This window comes from Entelurus aequoreus, linkage group LG06 (genome assembly GCF_033978785.1).
Source record: "Entelurus aequoreus isolate RoL-2023_Sb linkage group LG06, RoL_Eaeq_v1.1, whole genome shotgun sequence".
NCBI lineage: Eukaryota > Metazoa > Chordata > Actinopteri > Syngnathiformes > Syngnathidae > Entelurus > Entelurus aequoreus.
This window is the reverse complement of record NC_084736.1, coordinates 27,364,776-27,380,886: the sequence shown is the minus strand read 5'-3', so window position 1 is coordinate 27,380,886 and position 16,111 is coordinate 27,364,776. Positions and strand designations below refer to the sequence as shown.

The 16,111-nt window shown below is 34.2% G+C and overlaps 1 protein-coding gene across 1 annotated transcript in view; it reads right to left on the bottom strand.

Moving 5' to 3' along the window:
• Positions 1 to 16,111, bottom strand: part of LOC133652725 (alpha-1,6-mannosylglycoprotein 6-beta-N-acetylglucosaminyltransferase B-like) — a 651,209-nt gene that overhangs the window by 272,818 nt on the left and 362,280 nt on the right. The gene's annotated exons all lie outside the window — the stretch shown is intronic.

Here is a 16,111-nt window from a genome sequence, read left to right as displayed (position 1 = left end):
TTCTCAACAACCAGCTTCCTGGTTGCAGCCAGAAACTTAAAACAAGACTCACCAACATCAGCATCAAGGAGGGTGACTCCCTCATTACAGACAAAATGGAGGTAGCTAGCAGACTTAACGCCTTTTTCACCAGCATAGCTGCAACTCTTGTCAACAAGCTGTCCCACCACTCTGGTCGCTTTGGTGTAGAACACATTAAAGCCTTCTACAGAAAGCTAGGAGTATCCAACAATGATTTCAAATTAGAAATGGTCACAGCTGATGAGGTGTTTAAAAAATTGAGCGCGCTCCACCCTAACAAGGCCACCGGCCTTGATAATATTCCCTCCAGATTCCTCAGGGACTCTGCCTCCATCATTGCCCCGATCATCACGCACATAATAAACCTATCAATTACACAAGGCCAAGTACCAAAAGATTTTAAGATAGCAAGAGTAACTCCCCTCTTTAAAAAAGGAAGCAAATTGGAACCTGGCAACTACCGACCTGTTTCTATTCTCAGCTCCATTTCGAAAGTAATGGAGAAAATAGTTTATGAACAGGTCGATAGTTACCTTGCCACTAATAAACTCATGTACAAATTCCAATCCGGCTTCAGAACTAACCACTCCACTGACACATGCCTTCTCTATCTGACCGACCACATCAAACATGAGGTGGACGCGGGCAAATACTGCGGCATGGTCATGCTGGACCTTCAGAAGGCCTTTGACACCGTTAACCACGCTATACTGTTGGATAAGCTCAGAGCAATCGGATTTAACAAAACCTCTTGGAGCTGGATGCAGTCTTACTTGGAGGGGAGGGAGCAGGTGGTAGAGGTGAACGGCACCGTGTCCCCCCCCCTCTCGGTGAGCTGTGGAGTCCCCCAAGGCAGTATATTGGGACCTTTACTGTTCCTAATATACATAAACGACATGTCATCGGCATGTGACTGTGAATTGTTTTTGTTTGCGGATGACTCTGCCCTGCTGGTATCCGGCAAGGACAAGTCACAGGTGGAGAAAATCCTCAGTGCTGAGCTCTGTAGAACCTGCACCTGGCTCGCTGACAACAAGCTATCCATCCACTTGGGTAAAACAGAATCCATCCTGTTTGGGTCCCACATCAAACTTAAGAGAGTCAATCACTTCACCATAAAAGTAGGTGACAGTGTCATCACCAGGAAAGATGAGGTCACCTACCTAGGTTCCATTCTAGAGGCTAACCTTTCCTGTGATAAAATGGCAACCAAGGTAATCAAAAAGGTTAACCAACGAACGAGATTTCTCTACAGAATTTCCTCTCTGGTCAACAAAAGCACCTTGAGGATTCTGGCGGGAACTCTCGTTCAACCCTTTTTCGATTACGCATGCACCTCCTGGTACCCTAGCACCTCCAAAACCCTCAAATCTAAACTCCAAACATCTCAGAACAAGCTAGTCAGGTTACTTCTAGACCTCCACCCCAGATCCCACCTCACTCCTACCCACTTCTCTAAAGTGGGCTGGCTCAAGGTGGAGGACAGAGTTAAACAACTTGCACTGAGCCTAGTCTATAAAATCCGCTACACCTCCCTGATACCGAAGTACATGTCAAACTACTTCCTTAACGTAAATGACCGCCATAACCACAACACCAGGGGGTGCTCCACTAACCACGTTAAACCCAGATTCCGAACTAACAAAGGTCTTAACTCATTCTCTTTCTATGCCACATCAATGTGGAATGCGCTCCCAACAGGTATAAAAGAAAGGGCATCTCTATCCTCCTTCAAAACCGCTATAAAAGTTCACCTCCAGGCAGCTACAACCCTAAACTAACACCCTCCCCGGATTGCTAATAATCAAATGTAAACAATCAAATGCAGATTCTTTTTCTTATGCCTTCTGATCTCTCTCTCTCTCTCTCTCTCTCTCTCTCTCTCTCTCTATGTCCACTACTTGATGTCCATATCCCCACCCCCCCACCCCACCCCCCCTCCACACTCCTGATTGTAAATAATGTAAATAATTCAATGTGATTATCTTGTGTGATGACTGTATTATGATGATAGTATATATGATAGTATATATCTGTATCATGAATCAATTTAAGTGGACCCCGACTTAAACAAGTTGAAAAACTTATTCGGGTGTTACCATTTAGTGGTCAATTGTACGGAATATGTACTTCACTGTGCAACCTACTAATAAAAGTCTCAATCAATTTATGTAAAAAAAAAAAAAAAAAAAAAATTTAAATACAACCCCGCCCCCACCGGTCCGTGGGACAAATTCTCAAGCTACAAAAAGGTTGGGGACCACTGCTCTATATGAGAGGACTTGCATTTTTCGCAGTGGATGCCTAAAAACAGCAAATATTCTCTAATTGCCTGCTGTTTTAAGGACCTACTGCAACAACCTTGCAAAGATCCTCTATATCAGTGGTTCTTAACCTGGGTTCGATGGAACCCTAGGGGTTCGGTGAGTCGGGCTCAGGGGTTCGGCGGAGGTCGAGACACACCCGACTCATCGTGTAAATAAAAACTTCACCCTGTCGGCGTATTACGGATACGACAACAGCAGAAGTCAGACTGATTTGCAGGTGTGTAATTTGTTGTGAGTTTATGCACGGTGTTGGTTTTGTTGTTTGAACAAGGTGATGTTCATGCACGGTTCATTTTGTGCACCAGTAAAACAACATGGTAACACTCTAGTATGGGGAACATATTGTATTTTTTTACCTTCTTGAGACCTCCGAAAAAATGCCTACCTCTTTAGGACCGCCCTTTCTAGATATATAAAGATTTGTATTTACAACATTAATAATATATACAAAAAAAAGCTTGTTGTGAAAAATTAGTTGGAATTTCACAAGAAAAACTTTAAATGTTGGCAGTATTACAAGAAAAGTCGTCATTTTACTCAACGCAAGTCAAAATGTTACGAGAAAAAACTGAATATTTGTGCGATGTTATGATAAGAGTTGGAATTTGACTCAATGACAGTCGCAATTTTACAAGCAAGGCTTAACATTTTGGCAATTTTATGAAGAGTCGTAGTTTTACTCGACAAAAGTCACAATTTTATAAGAAAACTTGAAACATTTTGGCAATATTATAATTATTATAATAATTGGAATTTCACTCGGCAAAATTATGACAAAAGTCATAATTTTATTCACAAAATTTCACTATTTTACAAGAACACCAAAAAAATAAAAATAAAAAAAATAAAATTAAATTCTTGTGCGGCCCGGTACCAATCGGTCCGCGGACCGGTGCCGGGCCGCGGACCGATTGGTACCGGGCCGCACAATAATTTTTTTTTTTTTTTTTATGAAATCAACATAAAAAACACAATATATACATTCTATATCAATATAGATCAATACAGCCTGCAGGGATACAGTCCGTAAGCACACATGATTGTATTTATTTATGTAAAAAAATATATATATATTTTTTTTAAATACTAAATAAATAATAGGTGATGTTCATGCACGGTTCATTTTGTGCACCAGTAAAAAAACATGGTAACACTTTAGTATGGGGAACATATTGTATTTTTTTACCTTCTTGAGACCTCCGAAAAAATGCCTACCTCTTTAGGACCACCCTTTCTAGATATATAAAGATTTGTATTTACAACATTAATAATATATACAAAAAAAAGCTTGTTGTGAAAAATTAGTTGGAATTTCACAAGAAAAACTTTAAATGTTGGTAGTATTACAAGAAAAGTCGTCATTTTACTCAACGCAAGTCAAAATGTTACGAGAAAAAACTGAACATTTGTGCGATATTATGAAAAAAGTTGGAATTTGACTCAATGACAGTCGCAATTTTACAAGCAAGGCTTAACATTTTGGCAATTTTATGAAGAGTCGTAGTTTTACTCGACAAAAGTCACAATTTTATTAGGAAACTTGAAACATTTTGGCAATATTATAATAATAATAATTGGAATTTCACTCTGCAAAATTATGACAAAAGTCCTAATTTTATTCACAAAATTTCCCTATTTTACAAGAACACCAAAAAAAAATTTAAAAAAAATTAAGTCTTGTGCGGCCCGGTACCAATCGGTCCGCGGACCGGTGCCGGGCCGCGGACCGATTGGTACCGGGCCGCACAATAATTTTTTTTTTTTTTTTTTTTATGAAATCAACATAAAAAACACAATATATACATTCTATATCAATATAGATCAATACAGCCTGCAGGGATACAGTCCGTAAGCACACATGATTGTATTTATTTATGTAAAAAAAAATATATATATTTTTTTTAAATACTAAATAAATAATAGGTGATGTTCATGCACGGTTCATTTTGTGCACCAGTAAAAAAACATGGTAACACTTTAGTATGGGGAACATATTGTATTTTTTTACCTTCTTGAGACCTCCGAAAAAATGCCTACCTCTTTAGGACCGCCCTTTCTAGATATATAAAGATTTGTATTTACAACATTAATAATATATACAAAAAAAAGCTTGTTGTGAAAAATTAGTTGGAATTTCACAAGAAAAACTATACATTTTGGCAGTATTACAATAAAAGTCGTCATTTTACTCAACGCAAGTCAAAATGTTACGAGAAAAAACTGAACATTTGTGCGATATTATGATAAAAGTTGGAATTTGACTCAATGACAATCACAATTTTACAAGCAAGGCTTAACATTTTGGCAATTTTATGAAGAGTCGTAGTTTTACTCAACAAAAGTCACAATTTTATAAGAAAACTTGAAACATTTTGGCAATATTATAATAATAATAATTGGAATTTCACTCGGCAAAATTATGACAAAAGTCATAATTTTATTCACAAAATTTCCCTATTTTACAAGAACACCCAAAAAATAATAATAAAATAAAATAAAATTAAATTCTTGTGCGGCCCGGTACCAATCGGTCCGCGGACCGGTGCCGGGCCGCGGACCGATTGGTACCGGGCCGCACAAGAATTTAATTTTTAATTTTTTTTATTTTTATGAAATCAACATAAAAAACACAATATATACATTCTATATCAATATAGATCAATACAGCCTGCAGGGATACAGTCCGTAAGCACACATGATTGTATTTATTTATGTAAAAAAAATATATATATATATTTTTTAAATACTAAATAAATAATAGGTGATGTTCATGCACGGTTCATTTTGTGCACCAGTAAAAAAACATGGTAACACTTTAGTATGGGGAACATATTGTATTTTTTTACCTTCTTGAGACCTCCGAAAAAATGCCTACCTCTTTAGGACCGCCCTTTCTAGATATATAAAGATTTGTATTTACAACATTAATAATATATACAAAAAAAAGCTTGTTGTGAAAAATTTGTTGGAATTTCACAAGAAAAACTTTAAATGTTGGCAGTATTACAAGAAAAGTCGTCATTTTACTCAACGCAAGTCAAAATGTTACGAGAAAAAACTGAACATTTGTGCGATATTATGATAAAAGTTGGAATTTTACTCAATGACAGTCGCAATTTTACAAGCAAGGCTTAACATTTTGGCAATTTTATGAAGAGTCGTAGTTTTACTCGACAAAAGTCACAATTTTATAAGAAAACTTGAAACATTTTGGCAATATTATAATAATAATAATTGGAATTTCACTCGGCAAAATTATGACAAAAGTCATAATTTTATTCACAAAATTTCCCTATTTTACAAGAACACCAAAAAAAATAAATAAATAAATAAAAAATTAAATTCTTGTGCGGCCCGGTACCAATCGGTCCGCAGACCGGTGCCGGGCCGCGGACCGATTGGTACCGGGCCGCACAAGAATTTTTTTTTTTTAATGAAATCAACATAAAAAACACAATATATACATTCTATATCAATATAGATCAATACAGCCTGCAGGGATACAGTCCGTAAGCACACATGATTGTATTTATTTATGTAAAAAAATATATATATTTTTTTAAAATACTAAATAAATAATAGGTGATGTTCATGCACGGTTCATTTTGTGCACCAGTAAAAAAAACATGGTAACACTCTAGTATGGGGAACATATTGTATTTTTTTACCTTCTTGAGACCTCCGAAAAAATGCCTACCTCTTTAGGACCGCCCTTTCTAGATATATAAAGATTTGTATTTACAACATTAATAATATATACAAAAAAAAGCTTGTTGTGAAAAATTAGTTGGAATTTCACAAGAAAAACTTTAAATGTTGGCAGTATTACAAGAAAAGTCGTCATGTTACTCAACGCAAGTCAAAATGTTACGAGAAAAAACTGAACATTTGTGCGATATTATGATAAAAGTTGGAATTTGACTCAATGACAGTCGCAATTTTACAAGCAAGGCTTAACATTTTGGCAATTTTATGAAGAGTCGTAGTTTTACTCGACAAAAGTCACAATTTTATAAGAAAACTTGAAACATTTTGGCAATATTATAATAATAATAATTGGAATTTCACTCGGCAAAATTATGACAAAAGTCATAATTTTATTCACAAAATTTCCCTATTTTACAAGAACACCAAAAAAAAAAAAAAAAAAAAAAAAAAATTAAATTCTTGTGCGGTCCGGTACCAATCGGTCCGCAGACCGGTGCCGGGCCGCGGACCGATTGGTACCGGGCCGCACAAGAATTTTTATTTTTTTTATTTTTATTTTTTTTTTATGAAATCAACATAAAAAACACAATATATACATTATATATCAATATAGATCAATACAGCCTGCAGGGATACAGTCCGTAAGCACACATGATTGTATTTATGTATGTAAAAAAATATATATATATTTTTTTTAAATACTAAATAAATAATAGGTGATGTTCATGCACGGTTCATTTTGTGCACCAGTAAAAAAACATGGTAACACTTTAGTATGGGGAACATATTGTATTTTTTTTACCTTCTTGAGACCTCCGAAAAAATGCCTACCTCTTTAGGACCGCCCTTTCTAGATATATAAAGATTTGTATTTACAACATTAATAATATACACAAAAAAAAGCTTATTGTGAAAAATTAGTTGGAATTTCACAAGAAAAACTTTAAATGTTGGCAGTATTACAAGAAAAGTCGTCATTTTACTCAACGCAAGTCAAAATGTTACGAGAAAAAACTGAACATGTGTGCGATATTATGATAAAAGTTGGAATTTGACTCAATGACAGTCGCAATTTTACAAGCAAGGCTTAACATTTTGGCAATTTTATGAAGAGTCGTAGTTTTACTCGACAAAAGTCACAATTTTATAAGAAAACTTGAAACATTTTGGCAATATTATAATAATAATAATTGGAATTTCACTCGGCAAAATTATGACAAAAGTCATAATTTTATTCACAAAATTTCCCTATTTTACAAGAACACCAAAAAAATAAAATAAAAAAATAAAAAAAATTAAATTCTTGTGCGGCCCGGTACCAATCGGTCACCGATTGGTACCGGGCCGCACAAGAATTTAATTTTTTTTATGAAATCAACATAAAAAACACAATATATACATTCTATATCAATATAGATCAATACAGCCTGCAGGGATACAGTCCGTAAGCACACATGATTGTATTTATTTATGTAAAAAAAATATATATATATTTTTTTAAATACTAAATAAATAATAGGTGATGTTCATGCACAGTTCATTTTGTGCACCAGTAAAAAAACATGGTAACACTTTAGTATGGGGAACATATTGTATTTTTTTACCTTCTTGAGACCTCCGAAAAAATGCCTACCTCTTTAGGACCGCCCTTTCTAGATATATAAAGATTTGTATTTACAACATTAATAATATATACAAAAAAAAGCTTGTTGTGAAAAATTAGTTGGAATTTCACAAGAAAAACTTTAAATGTTGGCAGTATTACATTAAAAGTCGTCATTTTACTCAACGCAAGTCAAAATGTTACGAGAAAAAACTGAACATTTGTGCGATATTATGATAAAAGTTGGAATTTGACTCAATGACAGTCGCAATTTTACAAGCAAGGCTTAACATTTTGGCAATTTTATGAAGAGTCGTAGTTTTACTCGACAAAAGTCACAATTTTATAAGAAAACTTGAAACATTTTGGCAATATTATAATTATAATAATAATTGGAATTTCACTCGGCAAAATTATGACAAAAGTCATAATTTTATTCACAAAATTTCACTATTTTACAAGAACACCAAAAAAAAATAAAAAATAAAATAAATTAAATTCTTGTGCGGCCCGGTACCAATCGGTGCCGGGCCGCGGACCGATTGGTACCGGGCCGCAAAAGAATTTAATTTTTTATTTATTTTATTTTTTTTTTATGAAATCAACATAAAAAACACAATATATACATTCTATATCAATATAGATCAATACAGCCTGCAGGGATACAGTCCGTAAGCACACATGATTGTATTTATTTATGTAAAAAAAAATATATATATTTTTTTAAAATACTAAATAAATAATAGGTGATGTTCATGCACGGTTCATTTTGTGCACCAGTAAAAAAACATGGTAACACTTTAGTATGGGGAACATATTGTATTTTTTTACCTTCTTGAGACCTCCGAAAAAATGCCTACCTCTTTAGGACCGCCCTTTCTAGATATATAAAGATTTGTATTTACAACATTAATAATATATACAAAAAAAAGCTTGTTGTGAAAAATTAGTTGGAATTTCACAAGAAAAACTATAAATTTTAGCAGTATTACAATAAAAGTCGTAATTTTACTCAACGCAAGTCAAAATGTTATGAGAAAAAACTGAACATTTGTGCGATATTATGATAAAAGTTGGAATTTTACTCAATGACAATCACAATTTTACAAGCAAGGCTTAACATTTTGGCAATTTTATGAAGATTCGTAGTTTTACTCAACAAAAGTCACAATTTTATAAGAAAACTTGAAACATTTTGGCAATATTATAATAATAATAATTGGAATTTCACTCGGCAAAATTATGACAAAAGTCATAATTTTATTCACAAAATGTCCCTATTTTACAAGAACACCAAAAAAAAAAAAAAAAAAAAAAAAAAATTAAATTCTTGTGCGGCCCGGTACCAACCGATTGGTACCGGGCCGCACAAGAATTTATTTATTTATTTATTTTTATTTATTTTTATGAAATCAACATAAAAAACACAATATATACATTCTATATCAATATAGATCAATACAGCCTGCAGGGATACAGTCCGTAAGCACACATGATTGTATTTATGTAAAAAAAATATATATATTTTTTTTAAATACTAAATAAATAATAGGTGATGTTCATGCACGGTTCATTTTGTGCACCAGTAAAAAAACATGGTAACACTTTAGTATGGGGAACATATTGTCTTTTTTTACCTTCTTGAGACCTACGAAAAAATGCCTACCTCTTTAGGACCGCCCTTTCTAGATATATAAATATTTGTATTTACAACATTAATAATATATACAAAAAAAAGCTTGTTATGAAAAATTAGTTGGAATTTCACAAGAAAAACTTTAAATTTTGGCAGTATTACAATAAAAGTCGTAATTTTACTCAACGCAAGTCAAAATGTTACGAGAAAAAACTGAACATTTGTGCGATATTATGATAAAAGTTGGAATTTTACTCAATGACAATCACAATTTTACAAGCAAGGCTTAACATTTTGGCAATTTTATGAAGAGTCGTAGTTTTACTCAACAAAAGTCACAATTTTATAAGAAAACTTGAAACATTTTGGCAATATTATAATAATAATAATTGGAATTTCACTCAGCAAAATTATGACAAAAGTCATAATTTTATTCACAAAATTTCCCTATTTTACAAGAACACCAAAAAAAAATAAAAAAAAAAAATAAAAAATTCTTGTGCGGCCCGGTACCAATCGGTCCGCGGACCGGTGCCGGGCCGCGGACCGATTGGTACCGGGCCGCACAGGAATTTTTTTATTTTTTTTATTTTTATGAAATCAACATTAAAAACACAATATATACATTCTATATCAATATAGATCAATACAGCCTGCAGGGATACAGTCCGTAAGCACACATGATTGTATTTATTTATGTAAAAAAAAATATATATATTTTTTTTAAATACTAAATAAATAATAGGTGATGTTCATGCACGGTTCATTTTGTGCACCAGTAAAAAAACATGGTAACACTCTAGTATGGGGAACATATTGTATTTTTTTACCTTCTTGAGACCTCCGAAAAAATGCCTACCTCTTTAGGACCGCCCTTTCTAGATATATAAATATTTGTATTTACAACATTAATAATATATACAAAAAAAAGCTTGTTGTGAAAAATTAGTTGGAATTTCACAAGAAAAACTTTAAATGTTGGCAGTATTACAAGAAAAGTCGTCATTTTACTCAACGCAAGTCAAAATGTTACGAGAAAAAACTGAACATGTGTGCGATATTATGATAAAAGTTGGAATTTGACTCAATGACAGTCGCAATTTTACAAGCTAGGCTTAACATTTTGGCAATTTTATGAAGAGTCGTAGTTTTACTCAACAAAAGTCACAATTTTATAAGAAAACTTGAAACATTTTGGCAATATTATAATAATAATAATTGGAATTTCACTCGGCAAAATTATGACAAAAGTCATAATTTTATTCACAAAATTTCCCTATTTTACAAGAACACCAAAAAAATTGGCAATATTGTGATAAAAGTCAGAATTTTATATGCAAATGTCACCATTCTACATGAAAAAGTAACAATTTTACATGAAAAAGTAATTATTTTAGGAGAAAATATTGCAAAATAGTAACATATTGGCTCTTAACTAGTCATTATTAAGTACTTATTAATGCCTTATTCGGCATGGCCTTATTATAACCCTAACCCTAATCGAATAACTCTAAATTAAGTCTTTGTTACTTAGAATATGTTCCCCCAGTGTTCAAATAACTCTAAATTAAGTATTTGTTACTTAGAATATGTTCCCCATACTAAAGTGTTACCAAAAACATATAACTTTATCTTGAATTTGAAAAAAACCCAACATTTTATTTTTCACTATAGAAGGGTTCGGTGAATGCGCATATGAAACTGGTGGGGTTCGGTACCTCCAACAAGGTTAAGAACCACTGCTCTATATAGTATGTGGAGTTGTCTGCTGTTTTAAGGACTTACTGCAACAAACTTGCAAAGATCCTCTATACAGTACATGGAGCTGTCTGCTGTTTTTGAGGACATACTGCAACAACCTTGCAAAGATCCTCTATACAATATGTGGAGTTGTCTGCTGTCTTTAAGGACCTACTGCAACAACCTTGCAAAGATCCTCTATACAGTACATGGAGCTGTCTGCTGTTTTTGAGGACATACTGCAACAACCTTGCAAAGATCCTCTATACCAGGGGTCACCAACCTTTTTGAAACCAAGGGCTACTTCTTGGGTACTGATTAATGCGAAGGGCTACCAGTTTGATACACACTTAAATAAATTGCCAGAAGTAGCCAATTTGCTCAATTTACCTTTAACTCTGTTATTATTAATAATTAATGATATTTATCTTTGTGGAAACACTGATCATATAATAATGATTTCTCACAATAAATATATATAGAAACAGATAAATATCAATATGTAACACTTTATTTTTATATTTTCTCTAAGTGCAGATTTTTCAAATTGAACATTTTCAAATGATCACTTCTAAGACAGTCTTGTGAAATCACAATATCCCATTTTAACTAGCTAGCCACTAACATTTTTTAACAAATCATGAATTACTTTGCACCATGTTTGTACAAATAATAACTCATGTAAAATACAAAAGTAAACTCTCAAATTTTTAAATCATGTCACACTTTGAACTGGACACCAAATCTGTTATCTGTTTCTTTGTCAGTTAGTGGGAAGCCTGGCATTGCATGCTGTTAACTAGTGTGTTGTACTCTGGTGTGTAACTTGACACTGCAACTCTGAGTGAGTCTTGCAGATGTGCATCAGTGAGGCGTGTTCTGTGTTTGTTCTTGATGAAGTTCATGTCAGAAAAGGCTGATTCACAAAGATAAGATTTTTCCTCATTGTTTGCGGAACCTTCTTAATCTTTTGGACATATTTTCACAGCAATCTGGCCTTAAGCTTAATTATGATAAATGTAAAATGTTAAGGGTCGGAAATCTAAAGGGAACGTCCTTTCGAATGGAATGCAAAGTGCCTGTTTTGTGGACAGATGGACCAGTTAACATACTTGGTGTTGTTGTCCCAGAAAATCTGGAAGATCTAGGCTCAGTAAATTATGATAATTGACTAAGAAAGCTGGACAAAATTATGCAATTATGGAAAGGGAAATCCCTAACCTTGTATGGTAAAATGTCTATTGCCAACTCGTTAATTATTCCTCAATTTATTTATTTGTTTTTGTCATTATCAGCTCCATCACAAAACTTTAAGATTTATGAGCGGAGGGTCTTCGATTTTGTCTGGAACGGCAAACCAGAAAAGATTAAAAGAAAGGTTTTGTACAAAGAGTATGAATATGGGGGCCTGAAACTTCTCAACCTTGAAGCTATGTGTCTGTCTTTAAAAGCATCAATTGTTCCAAAGATGTATTTAAACATTGAGTGGTACACAAATGTCCTGTTGGACAAAAAACATGTACTGTATCAAAAGAAATTGTATCCTTTTTTACAAGTGATCCCCTCCCAGAGAGTCTGCTGGGAAACATGGCGGGGTTCATAAAGGAAACAATCCACTCATAGCATAGTGGTGTTTTCAATTTTATGTGCCAGAAAAAAGAGACGATATTTTGCAGCAGATAATATGGATGCACTCTAATATTGTAATAGATGGAAAGCCTTTCTTTTGGAAAAATATGTTTGAAAGAGGAATCATTTTTGTCAATGATATTATCAATGAGAATGGTAAAATTATGAAGTATGATGAATTTAGAGCTATGTATGGTGATGCTTGCTCAAGCTTTTCATTTTATCAACTAACTGGAGTAATTGGGAAAAGATGGAAACAAATAATTAATTATGGAACTACTAAATTATTAGTTTGTAAACCTCTATTAAGAAATTCTAGTTGGCAAAAAGGAACTAAAATAAATAGAAAAATATATAATTTTTATTTAATAAAGAAATCTTTGAAGGCTGCCTCATACAACACAAATGGAAAATGGGAGGACTTTTTTGACTGCCCGTTGCCATGGGATGCCATATTCAAACTAATCTATAAAACCACTATCGATGTGCAAAATCGTTATTTTCAAATTAAAATTATTTATAACTTCTTACCCACAGGGAAAATGTTAAAATTATGGAATACGACAGAGTCAGATGATTGCCGATTTTGTTGTCAGGAGCCTGAATCCGCCCTGCATTTGTTTTGGTATTGTCATATTGTGTCTTTGTTTTGGGTGGAAGTTGAAAAAATGTGTTTAAGGATTGGTTTGTTTATGAAGCTTAATGTGGTTTCTGTTATTTTAGGAGAGTTCATTGACAATCATGATTTAGTCAATTTAATTATAGTACTCGGTAAAATGTTTATTTTTAAGGCCAACAACAGATATTCACTTAGTATTACTTTCTTTAAAACATTTATTCAGTATTTTCTAACTTTAGAAAGTTACATGGTTGAAAACGATAATGATGCCAAAAAACATTAAAAAAAGATGAGAAGTCCTCAAAGGCTTATTTTGAAAGTATAATTATGTTTATAGATTATATGATATCTGTTGTTGTGTTCCCTAATTTGAGTGACCTGGACATAATCTGGACTGTACATAAATGCTTATTTTGAAAATTTAATTTTGTTTATAAATTATATGCAATCTGTTGTGTTCCCTAATTTGTTTCTGTGTACATGAATGAAGGTGTGTGTTGCTGAGTCCGACTTGGACATTATCTGGACTGGGCCTGGTTTAAAAAACCCTTTAAACAAATCTAATTTCATTGACAACCTGGTCTGTTGAAGATAAGGCCCTTTTTAAAAAAAATAAAAATAAAATAAGATAAATAAATAAAAAACATTTTCTTGGATAAAAAAGAAAGTAAAACAATATAAAAATAATTACATAAAAAATAGTAATTAATGAAAATGTTAGTGGACCAGCAGCCTATACAATCATGTGTGCTTCAGGGACTGTGTCCCTTGCAGATGTGTTGTCTATGTTGTGTTCAGGGACTGTGTCCCTTGCAGATGTGTTGTCTATGTTGTGGGAACCAGAATATTGGTAGCAGAAAGAAATAACCCCTTTTGTGTGAGTGGGTGTGGATGAGTGTGCATGGAGGAGGTTGTTTGGGTTGATGCACTGATTGAAAGTGTATCTTGTGTTTTTTCTATGTAGATTTAATTTAAAAAAAAAAAATATATATATATATATATTTTTTTTTTTTTAATTTTTTTTTTTTTTTTTTTAGAACAGGCCCGCGGGCGACTCATCTGGTCCTTACGGGCGACCTGGTGCCCGCGGGCACCGCGTTGGTGACCCCTGCTCTATACAGTATGTGAAGTTGTCTGCTGTTTTCAAGAACATACTGCAACAACCTTGCAAAGATCCTCTATACAGTATGTAGAGTTGTCTGCTGTTTTTGAGGACATACTGCAACAACCTTGCAAAGATCCTCTATACAGTATGTGGAGCTGTCTGCTGTTTTCAAGAACATACTGCAACAACCTTGCAAAGATCCTCTCTATACAGTATGTGGAGCTGTCTGCTGTTTTTAAGGACTTACTGCAACAAACTTGCAAATATCCTCTATACAGTACATGGAGCTGTCTGCTGTTTTTGAGGACATACTGCAACAACCTTGCAAAGATCCTCTATACAATATGTGGAGTTGTCTGCTGTCTTTAAGGACCTACTGCAACAACCTTGCAAAGATCCTCTATACAGTACATGGAGCTGTCTGCTGTTTTTGAGGACATACTGCAACAACATTGCAAAGATCCTCTATACAGTATGTGAAGTTGTCTGCTGTTTTAAGGACCTACTGCAACCACCTTGCAAAGATCCTCTATACAGTAGGTGAAGTTGTCTGCTGTTTTTAAGGACATACTGCAACAAACTTGCAAAGATCCTCTATACAGTATGTGGAGTTGTCTGCTGTTTTTAAGGACATACTGCAACAACCTTGCAAAGATCCTCTATACAGTATGTGAAGTTGTCTGCTGTTTTCAAGAACATACTGCAACAACCTTGCAAAGATCCTCTATACAGTATGTGGAGCTGTCTGCTGTTTTTAAAGACATTCTGCAACAAACTTGCAAAGATCCTCTATACAGTACATAGAGCTGTCTGCTGTTTTAAGGACCTACTGCAACAACCTTGCAAAGATCCTCTATGTGGAGCAGTCTGCTGCTTTTAATGACCTACTGCAACAAACTTGCAAAGATCCTCTATACAGTATGTGGAGCTGTCGGCTGTTTTTAAGGACCTACTGCAACAACCTTGCAAAGATCCTCCACACAGTATGTGGAGCTGTCTGCTGTTTTAAGGACATACTGCAACAACACTTGTCAAAGATCTTGTATACGACCAGTGTTTTGAAAATAATTTAAAAAAGTAAATAATTATAGTTACTTGTTACTTTACCGCAAAAGTCATTGAATTAATGAGGGAATTGACTATCTGGCATATGCAATTGGGAGACGTTTCATGAGAGTGGAGTGTGAGTGTGTGTGTGTGTGTGTGTGTGTGTGTGTGTGTGTGTGTGTGTGTGTGTGTGTGTGTGTGTGTGTGTGTGTGTGTGTGTGTGTGTCTTTAAAAGAACGCCCTCAGAGCTCAGCCGTGTTGTTAGCTTAAGTACATAATGATCACTTAGTTCTGTTGAGTCTGTTCACTGGATTGTGTTAGTTATTAACGAGATTGGACGTGCTTTAATGGCTGTAGTTTCCTTGTCCACTAACGAGGTATTGTAGGATTGCAAGCTCGCCACCTCATTCATTGATTTGTTGTTCAATATCCCCTCGTTGTAGCAGTAGGAATGTGGTCCGCGGGCCTGCCGCGGAGCGGGGTGTGTAAGGACCGGCCTCAGCGGCAGGTGAGTGGATTGCCCAGCTGGGGCCGGTTATCTAATCACTCGTCACCCTTATTATAGGAAATAGGAAAATAAGAGCGCAGACAGGAAAAACAAACCAAAACACAAAAAAAGTCCTGTTTTTAAGGATCTCCGTGTCAAAGATCCTCTATATCTTTACTCCAGTGTAAA